We start from the raw sequence: 19769 nt of genomic DNA, 5'->3' as shown, positions 1-19769 counted from the left end.
TGTTTGTCCTTCTCTGATTGACTTATTTCACTCAGCACAATACTCTCCAGTTCCATCCACGTCGAAGCAAATGGTGGGTATTTGTCGTTTCTAATGGCTGAGTAATATTCCATTCTATACATATACCACATCTTCTTTATCCATTCATCTTTCAGTGGACACTGAGGCTCCCTCCACAGTTTGGCTACTGTGGACATTGCTGCTATAAACATCGGGGTGCAGGTGTCCTGGCGTTTCACTGCAACAGATATATTTTCTTTTTGATCCAAAACAGAACATGGACATGATTCTCAATTATTATTGAGCATCTACTATGTATCTTTGTGCATCCCACAACCTACAATGAACAGAAAGAAATTATGTTAATAGATATCATACATATTTTCATCATAAATATCGACATCAATGACATATAAATATGTCACCTAAAATATCATTAAATATAAATAATATAATGGTAATTGCTATGAAGGAAGTATACTTGTGAATAATAACATAAGAGAATGATGAGGTTGTGTTTACTTTAGAGTGGCATCTATGAGAGGATAACATCTGACTTGAGATCACAATGATGGGAAATAGGAGGTCACAGAAATAGTTGGTGGATAGTCTCATAATTTCTCACTAAAACTATTAAAATCTGACCCATTTAATTGTTTCTATTTTTAAAAAATTAATATTATAAACCAATGTTATAGATTTAATACCACTGAATACATCAAGAAAGGGGGGATATTTTTAACCACAAAGGTATTAGAAATATCCAACTTGAAGAAATCATAATCCATTGTGGGAATAGGTGACCATATTGAAGAGTAAGGCAAGATTTCAAATTCATATGCTCTACTTTATGTTCATAAAGATTTAGTCATTTTATTGGCACAAATTCTTAACAATGGTCCTAATTTATCTTGAAAAAAATTGTATTAATATTTATCTGTCTTACTGTTATTTATCAAGTAACTTATTTAATCATAGATGAGGAGAAAAAGTTAACAGATTTATTTTAAAAATTTAAAAATTAAATTCTTCAAAAAATGTATCACCTTTTTTCATACAAACTTAGTATATGTCTTAATAAAAACTCATGAATATGTTATTTGGAACGGACTGGTCTTTCATCTTATTGCAATCCTCTTTTTTTCTTTAAAACCTATTCCCAATACCAAATACTAATTTAAGTATTCTATGACAATGGTCAATTATTTTTCCCTACTTACTTACGGGAAGAAAATAAACAGTCTGTGAAACTTTAAAGAGAAAAAAACTTCATAGCTACGGTCATTTAAATCTGCAACTAAACTCCTTAGAGAACTTACAATTAATTAGATTTTGCTTGTGACTCATTTTTGAGCTTCAGAAGTTTATCTAATGGGTGTTTCTCTTCAAAAATCCATTTCACTAAAACTTGTGGCTCAGCATATTTTAACCAAGCCTCTTGTCTTCATCCTTTAAGGACATGTAAAAATTATCTGATTTTTACAGATCCAGGATTGTCAGAAGCAACAATATGAAGAAAGACTCAGAGTCTCACTGAATTTTCATCTGGGGTGCAGGGGAACTGAGACTCTGCCTGTGTCTCTGCCTCTCTCTATCATGAATAAATTTAAAAAATTAAAAAAAAATCACTGTATAATTGCCCTTTTTAATAGATTCATAATATATTCATATATTATGAAGACTCTAAGAAGTTGTGCAGTCAAGAAATGTATTTTCTTTGTTTATAGGGACTTCAAAACGTATTTAAGACTAGAATATTTTTCTTTCTTTCTTTCTTTCTTTCTTTCTTTCTTTCTTTCTTTCTTTCTTTCTTCTTTCTTTCTTTCGATTTTATTTATTTATTCATGAGAGAGGCAGAGACACAGGCAGAGGGAGAAGCAGGCTCCATGAAGGGCGCCCGATGTGGGACTTGATCCTGGGACCCCAGGATCATGCCCTGGGCCAAAGGCAGGTGCTTAACTGCTGAGCCACCCAGGCGTCCCAAATATTTCTCTTTCTAACCTACCCACTCAACCATGCACTCAACAACCTGGCTCTTTAAAACATCAGACTAGAAAACTCTCTATGTTGGTTTTTCTTCTGAAGTCGGCCCTTGTCTCTCATACTTTACATTGCTGAGTACTGCACTATTGATAGTTTCTTACCCTGCCCAGGACTTGGATGCAAACTCATTAAAAGAAAAATGAGCCTTACAGTGAATCAGTCTTGAAAACATTAAAAAAAAAAAAAAAAAAAAAAAAAAGAGGTTCCGTTCAAAGCAGAAAAATTTTCAAGTTAGAAATCTTTGCAGATTGTAATATGAATTTTCACTACCATTTTCAGGACATTCTAAATGTGAAATTAGAAAAAATATGCTAAATAAAAATATATAAAAATCATAAACACATGGAAATCAGAATTTAAATAACAACTTCAAAATAAATAAATAAATAAATAAATAAATAAATAAATAACAACTTCATAAGTTTTCATTTTAATTAGTGTCCTATAATTTATTTTTATTTTTTTTTTAATTTTTATTTATTTATGATAGTCACAGAGAGAGAGAGAGAGAGAGAGAGGCAGAGACACAGGCAGAGGGAGAAGCAGGCTCCATGCACTGGGAGCCCGATGTGGGATTCGATCCCGGGTCTCCAGGATCGCGCCCTAAGCCGAAGGCAGGTGCCAAACCGCTGCACCACCTAGGGATCCCAGTGTCCTATAATTTAGATCTAATAATGGCTTTCTGCTTAAATGTTGGTATTTTATTTTATTTTATTTTTTAATTTTTTTTATTTATTATTTTTATTATTTTTTTTTATTTACAGAGAGAGAGAGAGAGGCAGAGACATAGGCAGAGGGAGAAGCAGGCTCCATGCACCAGGAGCCTGACGTGGGATTCGATCCCGGGTCTCCAGGATATTGCCCTGGGCCAAAGGCAGGCGCCAAACCGCTGCGCCACCCAGGAATCCCTATTTTATTTTATTTTTAAATATTTTCTTTATTTATTCATGAGAGACACAGGAGAAAGGCAGAGACACAGGCAGAGGGAGAAGCAGGCTCCATGCAGGAAGCCCAATGTGGGATTCAATCCCAGGACTCCAGGATCACGCCCTGGGCCAAAGACAGACACTTAATCGCTGAGCCACGCAGGTGTCCCTAAATGTTGGTATTTTAAAATCATATTTTATATTTTTAGTTGTTATTTTTGCAAATAAGACTTCTCAAAGTCTGAAGACAAAGCACCTTCAGAGAATTGACTAAATAGCCACCACTTCTTAAATGTCTGCTGCAGAAAATTAATATTGGACAGGAAGTTAGGAGCTGTTCATTCCAGTCTTGCTTGGTTATCAAATACCTAAGTGACCTAAAGCAACTCAGCCTCATTTATAAAATTAAGGGAACCAATGATCAGAGTTGTTGCTTTTATCTGTAATATCGTATGATTCCAAACATAAGAAAATAATATTCTGAAGCATATTTCTAAGTAATAAATGGAATTTCTACCAGACAAATGCAAGCTGTCAATGTGGAGGATTCCACTGTGGCTTGAGTTTGTAATAACAAAATGAGCATGTGTTAAATTTGTATTATAGCTTATAAGGAATTTTTTTCAAATATTATACTAACTCTTAGAATAGCCCTGTGTTTATGGTATCACCTCGATTTTATGTAAAAGGAAACAATAGTACAGGCAAGTTAAATTACTTGTCTATTAGTCACAGAGGGAGAAAACTCTGAGCTGAATCTCAAATTTAAGTATCTCGCTACAAAGCCACTGATTTTTCTACACTGCCAAGGATTTTTCTGCTAGTGCAAACAATTATTCAATTGTGTCAAATAACACTGCAATGATTGTTTCTTGCTTTCCCTTCTAATTATTTTTAAATGAAAGCAGTTGCATTTAGCAGGAAATGTGTTAATCTCTCTCTTTCTTTTCCAAAGAGCAAAGGGTACCTTAAAAGCATTCCTGAGGTTTCTTTCTCAAAGTGGAGGCTTTTGTTCTCCATGACTGATACAATCTTCATCTAGCAATTCCTCTGTTATAAATGTGTTAAACAGACTTTGAGCCTAGTAAAGTGTCACATTATTGTCTTTGGATTGCTGTCATTATTACTTATCTAATTAGAATAACATTACAAAACAAACCATTTTTCTTTCAGTGTGCATTTTTATATGGTAGAAAGCCCACTCAAGACTGTGTGTTGTTTGACTATATAATCCACTGAAGTCATCTACAATATGTAGTTGACACACCTCTGAATTTTACCAGCTACTAAGAGTTCAGCGGTTCACAATCAGCGCACATGTGTGCGGATGTCAACCCAGCATACTCAGTTCCTCTCTTGAGCTCTCTGTGGGTACCAAAGAGAGCTTTTAAACAGCCGCTAATGAGTACTGATGCATCCCCTGAGATTGTATTTGTGCATACATATAGGGCAAAGTAACCATTATATAAATACTTCAGTTACTGGAACCACTCCAGTATTATTTAATCCACATTTCAATACATTAATTACATGGCACCCCCATGAAGTATGCAAGTGCTTTTATTTCCATAGGCAAACCAAAGTAATTAAGTTAATTCTAAGTAAATTAAGTAAAACGAGGTTACAAGGGAAGTCAACAATACTTTCGCCAAGATTGGAATTAAGGCTTTTCGATACCCATTTTTAAACTCAAAATGTGGTTTCATAGACTGTGCAGAGCTCTAGAAGTATTATTTATTGGGGAATATGATCAGGAGGTGTAACCTGATTATAGAATCATCAACCAAATTTTTATGAAGATTATTGTTTAGCAGCGTCAACATACTGGAGGGATGAACAGTATTTTAGAAAATTTATTTTGAGATTTATTCAAACATATTTGTGTACGTGCAGGTGCAAGATTAAGTGAGAAGTAGTCTTACTTTTTTTCTTTTTAATTCATCTTAATTTGTCACAACATTTTAAAGCAGGATGTGACTTGAGCACTACATTTGCATTCACAAAACTTGCTCTGAGTTACTTATCAAACTGCTTTACAACATGCCTAAGTAGGCTTATATATTTGCTATTCTTAACAATGCCTTTCTTTTGAAACAAATCCTATAGATAGTTGCTTCCATCAAGTTGGTTCAGTTTAACATATTAATTTCTCGAAGCCTGGTATATGCAGTTCATAGCTACAAAGGATAGAAAGATTTAAAAAATAGATCCTAAGAGATGAAAGTTGTTTTAACCAATATTTTCTTTTAAACATCAAGGTATATCAAAACACTTCAGTGACAAAAGATTTGGTCTAAAGGAGCCTTACTTTTAAAGCTAACGAATTAGCTCCTATATCATTTTATTTTATTTTTTTTTTAAAGATTTATTTATTTATTTATGATAGAGAGAGAGAGAGAGAGAGAGGCAGAGACACAGGCAGAGACACAGGCAGAGGGAGAAGCAGGCTCCATGCCAGGAGCCCGACGTGGGACTCGATCCCGGGACTCCAGAATCGCACCCTGGGCCAAAGGCAGGCGCCAAACCGCTGAGCCACCCAGGGATCCCTCCTATATCATTTTAAAATAAGGGTTTTTTTGAAAAATTTTCTGAATTGTTTCCTCATGCAAAATTTTCTTATTCTATCATCATAATCTTATCAAAAGAGCAAATCTAAAAGCCACCTGGCAATTGGTGCTGTGCATCTTAGAGCATGTGTATATATTGTTTATGGTAAGTTTATGGTAAGAGAAAAGAGCTCCAACCAAACAAATGGAATGATGACAAGGAGCTGCATGTATAGACACATATATAAAACTAAGTTTAAGTAAAATGCAAACACAAAGCCATGTTTTCATTTAGTTTGGAGAAAAGAGTCCATTCCTGAGGCCATCATTCCAATTAATTTCCAATTAAGTAAATCTGAATTTGGAAACCTGCAGCAACCAAGATGATTGAATTCCAAATATGCAAGGTTGACTCTAAGCAAGACTTAGAAAAGCATATTTGGGCCTTTTCAAAATACATGTACACACAAATCTCTGAAGGGAATATATACTGCTTACAAATACACACAGGGAATAATGATTTTTAAAAGTATTATAAACCAAGAAAAAATGTCTAATATTTCTGGTTATTTTGTTCAGTTCTAAGTAATATTTCCAGTGTGCCTATTGGTACTTAAGACAGTTAAAGGTTACTGTCAAGAAATGTGAGCTCAATTTGTACCCTTAGAGACTCGTATGCTTTGTTCAAAAGAACTAGTGATTTCTGTATGGTACCAGACAACTCTGAACTGCTCTGCTAAAGATTCTGAACCCATGCTGAGAACAAATGCTGCAAATCTCAAAGTCAACACAAGTGGAAGATGCAGAAGTAGTAAAACAAACAAGCTCAATTTTTTCAAACTCTCATCCAAATAAGAGTGAGGGCAGTGACTTCTCAATCAGATAGCGGTCTTGGCACAGGAGTCATTGGTTCTTTAGACTAAGCAGAAAGAAGAAAACAGGGTAAAAAAAAAATCATACTCATTAGGCTGTCAGGATGTGTGCGGTGAAAAGATAGTTGCTTGAAAAGAAATAATAGATTGTGAAGATGAACATCTTTCTAAGCACCACTCAAATTGTCTCTGTTCATAGCACATTATTTCGCTTGTTTTAGGCCACAGGATGTACTGTAAAAGCAGACTCTATTTCTCCAAGGAATGGAATTGCTTTTTAATTATTTCTAGTTCAACAGAAGCACAAATCAAAGAAGCAATGTTTTTCATTTGATCAAATGGCTAAATAAAAGGGAGGTGGAGTGATTAAAAAATAATAGCCTCACAGAGATATAGGTAAAAAATATAAGGATATGCCAGGGTTAAAACAGTATAGATACTTTCCTTCTCTCAACTCTTTTCTTCTTTCCACCATGTATTTTACATTGGATCAAAACGGATAAAGAATAGATGATTAAAAAGGAAAAAAAAAAGACTCCCAAATACATAGATAAAAATATCAACTTATTCCAAGAATGAAATAAAAGAGAAAAATAAACTTCCTTCCCCTCCATCACACAAACTTATTTTCACAAGTGACTTACACTAATCAAAATGGCTGAAGAGCAAAGATTTTAAAATAAAAAACAAAATCAATAGTCTCTCAAACATGTAGGTAAATAATACAAAGGCATTCCAGGATCAAAATAAAAGAGACTAGATAAACCTTTCTCTCCTCCTCACCCTTCCCCCATCACACTGAATATTTTTCTCCATGTGCTTTCTGTGTTCATATCCATGACACTTTGAATTAATTTTTTCCCCTGAGGGATGGATTACCTTATCTAGTCTGGGCATTTCTGTAGTTGACAATGAACCCATGAATTAATCTGAATATAGAAACTAATTACAATAAAACCTGTTCAGTGTTCTCACTTAAAACATTTCCTTCCCTTAAATGTTAATCTTTAAAAGACCAAGACAATTGGCACAAAGGCAATGTTTCTTTCCCATTTAAGGAACTTTTTATTCTTTCAATGCTGATATGCATTATTTTCAGCAACGGAGTCAGTGAGGTAGCTTTATGCTTTAGGTTATCAGGGCACTGTTTGGGTAATTGCACCCACATCGTCTAAAAGGTCAAAATAGCTAAAAGTTTTAAGGAGAATTTAATGAAAACTGTAGAGGAAAATAATGGTTGAAATAATAGAAGCAAAAGTCATTAAATAGAATGGAGACAATTGAAGTCACTTATCCCCCTGGGTGCTTCTGCACATTTCTTTCCTCTCCCCCCTCCATAATCTGACAGATGAAGAAATAGAGAAGTGTGTATGTGATGGTTGATGATCCATTCAGGAATATCTATAAATATTTTGAGACAAATATGCATATATCTTCTTCTTAAAATATCATGAAAACATATTGAAACTTTAGAATGGCTTTAACTTCTCAAAAGATTCAAAACATTGTTACCAAACTTTTATCAACTTAGAAAAATAAATATTCCCTGTGCATATCACAGGCCCCAGATGTTTTTATATCCAAGATCCCAGGACTACATAATGAATATAGTTACATGATCAATAGTAAAAAGGTAATTTGCTATTTCTTGTAGAATCCTAGAATATAAGTTTATAGGAAATTTAGAGTAGCCTAACCCAATCCTCTCATTATGTAGATTAAAAACCATGAAAATAAAATGGATGACATTTCCTGCCCAAAGTTTCCTGGGCTAGGACCCAAATTCTTTGTTTCTAAACCCATTCCTTTCCCTACGATGCCTCAATTATCTCACACAGTCTGATGTACACACAGGCAATGCAGATAATTACATTCAGTTGGGAGTGGATTTATCTTCACTCCCATGGAAAGCTTGGTCTGAAGATGAGCTGGGATGGAGGCCCTGCTTCAACTCTAAGCCTGGCAGGGGGAAAAAATAATCAGGGGGGAAATACCTAGAGACTCACTGTGTCTTTCTTACCCTATCGATAAATTGCCCTCCTACACCTGAAGGCACAATAGAAATCACTATTTTAATTACCTTAAACAGTAGCAGTAGATTGTGTGCACTAAAGATCTGTTATATGTATTTTTGTTAATGGTAAAGAAAAATAGCTCAGAATTTTTTCAATTTACAAATACTGTCTAGAGATTTTAATAACTAAGAGGATTCTGCAAGCTGCCATCTGTTCCCACCAGTCAAGGGCAGCTCTTGTCTCAAAGTCTTCTCTTGTCTCAAAGTCTTCTCTGTTAATGACCTCTTTTAAGGTATGGAGGTATTTTGCTTCTGTATGATATATGACATTGTTAAATAATCAGAATCTTGATATTTGCTTCAACAATCCATCCTTCTGTTCATATTTTAGAAATGCCTCTAAAATGACAGATCCCCAGGATGCAACAGATAAGCCCTGTTCCTGTCTTCCAGGAGGATCCCCTTGGTGGAACACACATCCAGACTATTCTTGTTCTCATCATATTTTAGACAACTTAGGTTTCTTCACTCCCTCATTCATCTGCACCTTCCACTGGAATCAGAGTTTTGCTCTCAAAATAATTCTCTTCCCACTTCATTGATTTTTTTTCTTGGCTTTTTTTTTTTTTTTTTTTTTGGTATTTCCATAGTTTCCACAGGACCTATGTTGGTTATTTCTAAACACTCCATTACTGTTTTTGATTTTAGAGTCCTAAATCTATGGCTTTACCCCTTATCTTCTTTAGGTCTTACTTTCCAGTGTCCATTCAAGTTTTGTACATCTCTACTTTGGTAATTTCTCAATCTTTCAAATTCACATCCCTGAGACTTGCCCATCCTCCTGAATTTCTTTCCACATAAATTGCTTCATCGGCCATTGGTTATCTAAACCAGGTAATTCAGTCATTCTTGTCTATACCTCCACTCTTAGATCTTTACATACAAATGTTCCTTTAGTCCTGCAAGTGGACATATTTCTGTATTCCACCCCTACTCGCCCGCACTCACCTATCATATTCTAGTCATGGCCCTCATTCTGTTTCAAGAAAAAGCTCTAGTTAATTGCTCACAATTTTTTTAAGAATAGCAATATATATATAAGATAATCTCTAAACATGTAATTCTTAGGGGAAAATATCACAGAAAGAACACCAAAGCAGCTTCTTTGTCAGAAAAATGGTGGAAATAATCATATAAAATATATAGACTACTCTGTGACACGCACTTAAATGATTCAAGAGTCATAATTAATTTTGACAATACTAGAAACAATTTTTAACATTACTAGAAGTAGTATTCATAAGCTAAGATTGCATAATTTTGGTCTGCTCTGGTTAATGTTTTTAATTTGATGAATATGCAATTTGATTTTAATTATGAATACCACTTATGTAGTTCATGGCTTTTTGTATGGGTTGATTTTTGCTTATATTTCTAATATAATGTGTGTGTGTGTGTATATATATATATATATAGTTGATTATACTGACATAAATGTTTTTTAACTACCTGCAAAAGAATGAACTATCAAAAATTAAAGCTATATCCTTGAGTTTTGGTTTGTCTAGTCTTTGAATAGTAAATTTACCTAAAATCATTTTTATGAAAAATAACTCATTTTTTGATCCACTTTAAAAGGGCAAAGATAAACACCACAATAATATTGTAGATCATTTTTATCAGAAATCTTAGTCCTAGATATGTTTGACAAAGTTTAAAAGCTCTAATAAAGAAAGACTGACATCCAAACTTCTAAACATTTCACTAAATATCAAACCCTTAAGGTTTCTCACTCTCACCTCCTAGCTCCCCATAATGGCCCTCATCATTCATGTCAGCAGAGACTGGTTCAGAGGCTTGTCATGGCTCTTCAGTGTCATTCTTCAATTTACTCATGTGTTCATGGTGTAGTAAGGAATAAAAAGTCTTGCAGGTAAGCACATTAGGTCCAGAAAACAATATCAAGAAACAAGTTTTTAAGAGAAAGATGTTTCTGGCTGCATACTTGAAACCACAGATATACATTAAGTACAGTTATCCATTGTCAAAATTTAATTAATAGCTTTTTAAATATTTTTTAATATTTTAAAAATATTTTTTAAAATATTTTTTATGTATTTCAGATGGGGGTGGGAGGAGGAACAAGCGGGAGGGGCAGAAGGAAAGAAAACCTATGCTGAACATTCAATCCTGTGACCGTAAGATTACCACCTAAAACCAAAAGTCAGATGCTTAACGGACTGAGCCACTCAGGCACCCTTAAATAAACATGATTCTTAACCTCGTATGTGCCAGCTTGTAGTAATGCTAAACATGAAAAAATATAATTATCTTATGCATTTGAAGAGAGAGATTCATTATGTGCATTTTAGAACATATGCTTGATATTTAACCAACTTCATCAAAAGTGTCTCGAAATATTTCAGATTCCTATTTCTTCTCAAGGCTCCACATTCAATCCAGCCCCTATTTAGATAGGACAGGGTTTTAGCATCTCTTTTTACTTCAAGTAATATAGTTTTAGTTGAACACGGGCTATATTTCATTAATATACTTTACATCTAGTTTTGACCTTTCATTGTGACTTTCAGCTTAGAAAAGAACTTAAGGCAACCATAGGAGTGAGAACTTGAAGGGGATTATTTTTCAGATCTCCCTTTGCTCTTTTGGGGTCAATTAGTTGGCATCAGGAAAGACAAGGTTACTATGTCTAATCATAGTTATAGCAATGCATGCTGTTAGGGCACTGATATTAAGAAGAAATGTACAGAAACTTTTTTTTAAATGAAAGTGGAATACTGTAAAGGTTTGAAGGCTCAGTAACTGAAGCAACTACCCTCATAGACTAGGGATAGCTTAACAAGCTGACATTGACCCTAGGTGCCTGAAGTTTCGGATGCCCCAGATTGACAGTTGGCCTGGAAATGGCAACCCTGTTAACCCAAAATGATTCTGAATTTAGAAGTACACTGAAGAAGATCAGTCTTTCTCATTTCCTGTAAAGAAGTATGAAACTGGCTTTTCTGCGCTTGAACAACCTTGCCTATTAGGGAGCAGTAAATAAAATCCACATGTATGAAATGTATTCATCCAGTGTTCTGTTTAGTTTTTATGTGGATTTTTTGCAGCTATTATCACATGTAGGTCATAGGGGTACTATTTAGCACACACACAAAGAAAGATGAGTGCATCTTGCAGCGTCTATCAACCGAGCAAGACATTAGAAAGTCATGTCTTAAAAATTACAAAATAAACATGTTTCAGTTAACTTTTTTGTTATTGTTTTTTATGGTCTTCTTTTTATAAACAAAAGGGGGGAAAGAAAGCTGGTCAATCGTTTTACCTATGTAAGATGGTCAAGAAACTAAATGGGATAAACTATAGAATGAATTTGCTTCATTGAAACAACAAACAAAAATCAGAGTTGTCTGTATTGCTTTCCCTGATGATATAAGCTAAAAAGACAAATCTTTAAGAACAGTTTGCTGTTAATATAGTAGAAATGGGATTTTCAAATGTACAATTTTGGGAAAATTCCACCCAAAAAAACCTTTTTAAAAAGTTCCAAAAAAAATCAGGTTTTACTTTCATTCTTTTCTCTCCCCCATTTTGCCAAATGCAGAATCCAAAAATAAGCGCGCACGCGCGCGCACACACACACACACACACATATACATACATAGATAAAATCAGTAAGATTTAGAGATTCTGAAAACTGACAATTATTTCCTCAGGATAAAATCTAGGAAGTAGAAATTCTGAGTCAAACATAATGAAAATGTAGTCTTTTGGTATGTGTTACAAATGTTTGGAAGCTTGGATGCCAGCAGCACAAGTTTCTCTTTCATTTTTGCCTTTGAAACTGACACACTTTCTCATTTTGTTTTATTTATTTATTTTAAACAATTTCCTAGTTGAACCGCAAATGTTCAGAATTGGTGAATTCAGTTGGTGGATATTCAGTTTTCATTCAGTTGTGCTTGCAACTTTTATATGGATTTGATTTTTTCACAAAATATTGGAAAAATATAGCTGAACTAAAATTTTAATATTAAAAAAAATACAATTGAAGGAATAACTGAATGAATCAGTGCTATGGCTTATTAAAGCCCACTGCCCAAAGACTACCAGGAATACACCTGTAGTTTAAAAGGTTTAAAAGGTAATTTATTTACCTTTAGCAAGGGAGAAAGCACTCCAAAGGAAGGTGGGACATCTCAGCAAAGGGATGTGGGTGAAGCTTCGTAAAGGGTTTGGGACAGTACTGGTTGATTCTAAGGCAAATTTAAAGAAGCCAGGGCCAGTTCTGGAGTGGATACTGTCAAAAAGCAAGGACAGTTTTGGTGGGTGCTTATTTTAATTTTTATCTAGGACATGTATGGATGAAAGCAAGCTTTCATAGGTAAAGGATGAGCAATCATTCACGTTAGGTTGAAGGAGGTGTACTAAAACTGTATTTTTTGTGGTTACTGTATGATCTTTTCTCTGTTTTATTCCAAACATGAGCATAGAATGGTCTTCTGTGCTTGTTTATGTTCCACTGGCAACATGAATTTTTATATATATACACTTAGGAAAGACACTGATTTTTCTGCTTCTCTGGGAGACACAGGATCAACTAGAACCAGATCACAAGAAAATGAGCTCCTCAAGAGCTTTGGTAGATAATGCCCAACAATTTCCCAAAGTCACAGATACTTTGTCCTAAAGCAGAGTTTCCATTATTCTACATCTAGTCAACACTTAGTATTGTTGGCCTTTTAATTTTGGCTATTCTGCTAGATTTTCATTGATTTCAAAAAAATTTTTTTTCATTAATTTCTCATTATGACTTTATTTTTTAAAGATTTTATTTATTTATTTATTTATTTGAGTGAGAGAGAGAGAGAGAGCATGAGCAGGGGTAAAGGAAGAAGCAGGCTCCCTGCTGACATGGGGAGCCTGATGACATGGGGCTGGCCCAGGACCCCTGAACTAAAAGGACCCCTGGGATCATGATCCGAGCCAAAGGTAGATGCTTAACTGACTGAGCTACCCTGACACCTCCTCAATGTGATTTAAATTTGTATATTTCTTAAGTACTACTGAGGGTGAACTGTGTGCATACTGTCCATGTGGACACTCTCTTTAGCAAAATAAATCAACACTCTTGTCCAGCTTTTCCAATGAGCTCTGTCTCTTTATTATTGCCTTATCCTTCTTTATATGTTCTAGATATATAAGCTTTGGGTGTTACAGGTTTTGGGTTTTTTTTCTGTCACTGTGGAATGCCTTTTCAATTCCTAATGGTGCCTCTTGATGAAGAGAAGCTTTAATGTCTATTCAATTTAAAATCTTTTATTTTCGGATTTCATAATTTTATCCTATTTAAAAAATATAGTTTTCACCCAAAGGCTGTGAGCATAATCTTTTACATTGTCTTCTAGGAGTTTTATTGTTTTGCCTTTTACATGTAGAACTACAAACCAAGGGAAGCTGATTTTTGTATACGGTATGAGGTAAAAGCCTATTTCTAGAAGAATGGATAGTCAGTTGTCTCAGCACTGTTTATCAGAAAGTGCTTTCTTTCCTTACATCGTAGTTTCACCACTGTATTAAATAACGAGTTCACATATTTCTACCTTTGTAGAAGAAGGGAGTCTGCTTCTCCTTGCTCTGGCCCTCTTCTCATGCTCTCTCTCTCAAATAAGTAAATAAAATCTTAAAAAAAAAGAAATATGTTGTTTATTTTTCAAACTTTCAGAGATTTTATGGTTTTTTAATTGGTCAAAATGGCCTGCATTTATGATTGATGTGGCATTTTACAATTCAGAGAAATTTGTTAATCATGCTTTTAAAATTTTTCATGAATGTTATGTTTTTTAATTGTTATAATACTGATGGAGAGTATACTATGTTAATTATATTGATTTAATTTTCAAAAATAGCAACAATAGTTCTATTAAAATAAATGCTATTATTATTTACATTTTATAGATGAGGAAACTGACACCCGAGTAGGTAAAATGACTTGCCCAATATCACACTGCTAGCAAGTGATTGAATTGCCTTTAAACGGAGTCCAGAACGTGTACTTCCCACCACCATCAGACACTGATAACCTGAGTTTCTTTTATATTTTAGATAGTTTATTTTTTTATAACTCACAGTGAAATAGATTCTGTTATATGTAATTGCTTTCAGATAGCACCCCTATCTAATTATGGTATTTTGGGAAGTTTTAGTGTTCTTGATTGATATGTATTATATCAAATGTTCTTAGTAGTTTAATTTCCAGACTTAAATAAACTTTAATGTCTATAATAATTCGAATGATTTTTAAGAACAAATAATGATATTTAGAATTCTGTTTTTTAAAAATTATATGCTAATATATTCAAAAAGTACTGAAGGCAATACATAACAGCACCTTTAATCTAGGCTGGATTGACAAATAAAAGTGATACGTTGATTCTTGTGAAAAGTCCAAAAGTAATGCAAGTTTGGGATAATTTCTCTGGCATTCTCTTGCCTCTTCCTCCCCATGTCTTTTTTATCTTCGAGCTGATAACTTTCATGGCTGAAGGATGACTGCCATCAGAAAGGCTAAAAGCCTCTGTTTCTTTGGTGAAATCCACGAGGAGACAGATGATTTATTTTCTCTCAAGCACGGAGCAAAAGTACTGAGTTACACTTTGATTGGAGAGACTTAACTCGTGTGTCTACCCTTCAAAGTGATTACTTTCACTGCTTTAAGGATAAACCAATCAGGGCCTATGTCTGTAGCCAGCCTTAAAGGTGTTTCCAGACATTTACAACGGAGGTGTGGTTGGGATGCCTGTTTAGATCACCATGAAAAAAGACAGTGTTGCATAGACTAGCACAGAGAATTTAGAAGTCTAGATAATGTGGTATCTCTCTCGATTGGATGGGGGCTCCCAAATGTGGGGCTCTGATCAAGTGAATGCTGGTGGCACGGATGGTGAAAGGATTCACCCAAGGCAGAACAAAGGAGAGAGACCTTTACTAATACATGGCAAGGGAGCAAGTGGTCAGGAGGGCAGAGGAGAGGCTCTGCCAGGAGGCAGTGGGTGAGAGCTGTTTTTAAAGAGAGAAGGCGAGGAGGTATGGTGATGTATGGAACTTTCCCTTTTGTGTTACTGCTAATTTTAAGTAGCTCATTGGTTAGTTAGGGGCCTATGGATATTGTGAGGTGCATTCCCTGATAGGCCTGTGTTCACTGGGGGGTCGCTGTGGCTCTTTCTACATTCCATTGCCCCAGCCTGTTGTCTAAAAGCAGCTTCCACACAAGTGATCTCAAATGTAAAAACATATAAGATCTGGGACACCTGGGTGGCTCAGGGGTTGAGCATCTGCCTTCAGTTCGAGTCATGATCTGGGAGTCCTGGGATCGAGTGCCCTGGATTGAGTGCCCCATGGGGCTCTCTATGGGGAGCCTGCTTCTTCCTCTGCCTATATTTCTGCCTCTTTCTGTGTCTCTCAGGAATAAATAAATAAAATCTTTTATTTTTAAAGTAAGATCTTAAAATGTAAAGTAAGATGATTATAAATGTAGTTTGTCGTTTTAGTTCATCTCCTTAAATCTAAATATTTCACACAAAACAAATCCTCTTCCCTGCTTCAAAATTTCTCTAGTAGCTTAAAGTTGCTCTTTGAGGGAGCAGCACTTGGCTTAGACTTGTTCTGGATGGTCCTCAGCATGCTCTGTTCCTGTGAGATTTCCTGTTCATGTACCCAAAGAGATATTTTGCTCCATGAGAACAAAGCCTATACCTGTTAAATATGCTCCACAGCCCAGGAAAATTGGCCATGTCCTGGAAGCTAAATAAATAAACACTTGTTGTTTCAAGTTATTGCATCCAGCAAAAGGGAATTTATTGATTTACAGAATAGGAAAGAGGTAAGCATTATTTTTACACAAGTTACAGTAAAATATATAACAGTGATGTAGAAGAGTTAAGGCAGTTTCTTTAAGTTTTCTATTGCAAAACACATCCTAGAGAGCAGGGGATGAAAAACAACTTAGGAGAAATTAACTTTGTTTTCTAGGGTGTTTACTGGCTACTATAGATAAAGTATATGAAAAAGGATAATCAAATAATTCCCCAGGAGATTTCACAATATCTATTTTGCTTTTTATATATAGTGATTCAATTTTATTTTTAACAAAATTACTGAACCTGCTAGTTTACCTTTAGTGACAATGTTCTATATTTCCAAAAATTATTTCCAGAGTTCTTAAAATCAATAATTGGAATAATTGGAATAAATTGATTTCTACTTTGTGTATCTTAAATCATTTTGAAGATGAGGCAATGCTTAAATATTATGTATATATGAGTGTGTATGCGTATGTGTGTACACATATCTCTAAATGTATACACATTACTGGGTGCTAGATGTGCTCTTCTTATAGTCTTTTATTTTCATTTTTGGAAGTATAACTAAAACCATGAATCTAGTAAGTAGTAGAGTTCAAATTTAGATTCAGACTTAGTCATACTGCATGTCAATATGCATCACTTGGCTCCTTCCCCCTTGAGGATTCATGAGTGCAAATCATTTATGGGCCAGATGAGGAACCTGAGGACTGTGGGTCATGTCAGAAATAATCTTAGGTTTCTTTACACTTAACTCACATATCTTTTTAGTAATGCAAACCTATTTTGAGTTACTAAATATTTTAGGATGCCTTTAATAAAATAGTCTATGATATCATTATGATATACTAGTATAACGAATGATTAGATAAACTTTGAAGATCATTTTCCATAAAATCAAAGCCCAAATTATTATGCAAAAAGAATGCTGGGAAAAAGCCAGTTGAAACCATCAAAGATTTGGCATATTTTATTACATTCTATCATGTTGTTGTGGGACAAATGTTTACCATTTTAAGGACTATAATAAAATTCATGTGCTTTGGCTAAATATTTCATGCTATTAAATGTTGACTCCCGCATAAGCTTTTCTCCCCTGAAGAAACATCCATGCACTATGGTATTTTCAATAGAATTACTGACTATAGTTTGTTTTCACACCAAATATGTGACTCTTTTCAAGTTAATGGATAAATTTGCTCATCTCTTTCTTTATTATAAGGCAAAGATAAATAAGTCTTTTTCACTCAATCTGCTGAGATAACTTGTGCCCATGCCGAAAGGTGATCTGTTCTAATCAACTTCACGAAGTCTGATGGAATTACACTGAACATATCTCATACCTGACACAACTACAGAATGATACAGTTCAGGACAAACATTGGTGACCTGAATAATACATGACAGACAGATGACCGGGTGAGAAAAGTAATTTTTCACCTACACCATTTGAGTTTCTTTATTAAAGGCTGAGACATGTTTGATGGAAAGAAGGCTGCTTTGCCAGCTAAAAGCTGGTGTGTTTTATTAATAGCTCAGTCAGTATTCCCCTGCTGTTTTACTATTTGAAACATGTTATTTTGGCAATAAAATACAATAGACATTTACTCTGCATGAATACTCAACATTTCATAAGAATGCAAAGTTGTTGGTAATCAGATATTACTATTTAATATACTTCCATGGTCAAGGAACGTAAGCTAACTGAACAGAAATATCCAATTTTAAATTAAGAGACTGATTATTTGTGAGTTGATGATTCATTGTTGCTTATGTTTCAATTTTGCAATACAATTTATACAAAGAAAATGCATGAGTAAAAGTAAAAGTATTATCATTGATAATAGTCACATATACTTCTAATGGATTATTTCAGGCAAAAGAATTTAATTACATTAGAGAGCATTCTTTGACAAATGCTCTAGCATCATTAGTAAATTGCACAATTCGAAAGAAACATAAGATATAGGGAAATAGTGGAATCTCATTATTGTTGACTTTAAAAATTAAACAATAAAGGTTATTGCGAAGCAAATGAGTGTATTCAGGAAGAACAGAAAAATTGCAATTGTGGACAAGCAAACTATGGCAAAACAATAGGCAATTTCAGAGAACAAATCTTTTTAAAGAAGAAAAGAGGAAGTTGAGAAGAGTTGTTTTGAACAAAAGTCATTGTAGAAAAATGAATGCGAAGTAGTGGCAGCTTCTCACTGACCTTAGGCAAGGACAGCTTACTGTTGGAGGCTAAGGGGTAATCTTACTTCTTGTTGAACTTTGCAAGCTACCAATGAGTGGTAGTGCATGACAGCTCCCCACTCATGCCTTCCCAACATGGTTTGGAATGAGGTTTCTTCTAGTCATTTTCACATTACTAAAAAAATGCAGTTGTATACCTTTAAAAGTGTAAATCACACTGCTTAATTCTAAAAACTGGTCTTGATAGACATATTTTAATGAGGATTTATGTCATCTATAGTTAAAATACTTTTGTCACATGAATATATTAAATCTATTTAGTCTTTTAAAATAGTTTGTTTGCTCAAATTGACTACTGGTATTCCTCCCCAGTGATCATTAATTTATACCCAGTGTCTTTGAAATACCTATTATGTTCTAGACCTCTTTTTTAAGATCTTAGAGACAGCAGTGAATAAAGGACAAAAAATATGTTTTAATGGAGTGTACATTTTAGTGGCAAAAGACAAATAATAAGCAAACAAATTTTATAGTACACCAGTTGGAGGTAAGTAAGCATAAAGGAGGATAAACACTGAGGTTGTTACATTAGTAAATAAGGAGGTGAGGAAAGATCTCAGTGATAAGATCATATTTAAAAAGAGGGCGATTAAGTGAATTATGAATATTGTAGGAAGAACATTTTAGACATAGATAAGAGGAAGAAAATAGGCTTTGTGACATATATTTGGAATTGGGGCAAAGCTGGTAGGAAGTGAGGTCAAAGAGATTTGGGAAGTCATAGGAAGTGGGGAAGAAAACAAAAGTCTATCATAAAGACTCAGCTTGACTACGTTAAGGACTTCAGCTTTATTCAGTCTAATGTGGAAAGCCACTGGAAGATCTTGAGTAATGACAGAGACATGCTCTGACTTTGTTCTAAAACTGTCATTCAGGCTGACACATTTAGAATCCACAGCAGAGAGTGAAAGATGAGAGTAGACCGTTTAGGAAAGTGTTTCAATAATCCAGATAAGTGATGGCAGTGACTTAGAACTGAGTGAGAGGAAAAGAAGTGGTATAAAGTGGTCAGATTCTGAAAATATTGTAAAGGTTACAATATTTGTTGTTGGTTCAGATTTGGAGAATGTGAGATAGAGGAGTCAAAGATGAGTTCTAGGCTTTGGTCCCAAACACCTAGAAAGATGGAGAAAGAGTTACTAAGTTGAAGAAGATTGAGGGAGGACCAGGTTTGGGCAAGGTGGTATAATATTTATTAGTTTACCTATTGGTGAAAATCAGAAATGTGTTGT

General features: G+C 34.6%; 1 long non-coding RNA gene across 2 annotated transcripts in view; it reads right to left on the bottom strand.

Moving 5' to 3' along the window:
- Positions 1 to 149: 149 nt before the first annotated feature.
- LOC119866678 overlaps positions 150 to 19769 on the bottom strand; it is a 34502-nt gene continuing 14882 nt past the window's right edge. For both annotated transcript variants that reach the window (XR_005380879.1, XR_005380880.1), the window contains one exon: positions 150 to 337. This is a non-coding gene — a long non-coding RNA (uncharacterized LOC119866678). The remainder of the gene's footprint in view (positions 338 to 19769) is intronic.

The sequence above is a fragment of the Canis lupus genome, chromosome 29 (assembly GCF_011100685.1).
Source record: "Canis lupus familiaris isolate Mischka breed German Shepherd chromosome 29, alternate assembly UU_Cfam_GSD_1.0, whole genome shotgun sequence".
Taxonomy (NCBI): domain Eukaryota; kingdom Metazoa; phylum Chordata; class Mammalia; order Carnivora; family Canidae; genus Canis; species Canis lupus.
This window is presented reverse-complemented; position numbering and strand designations above follow the sequence as displayed.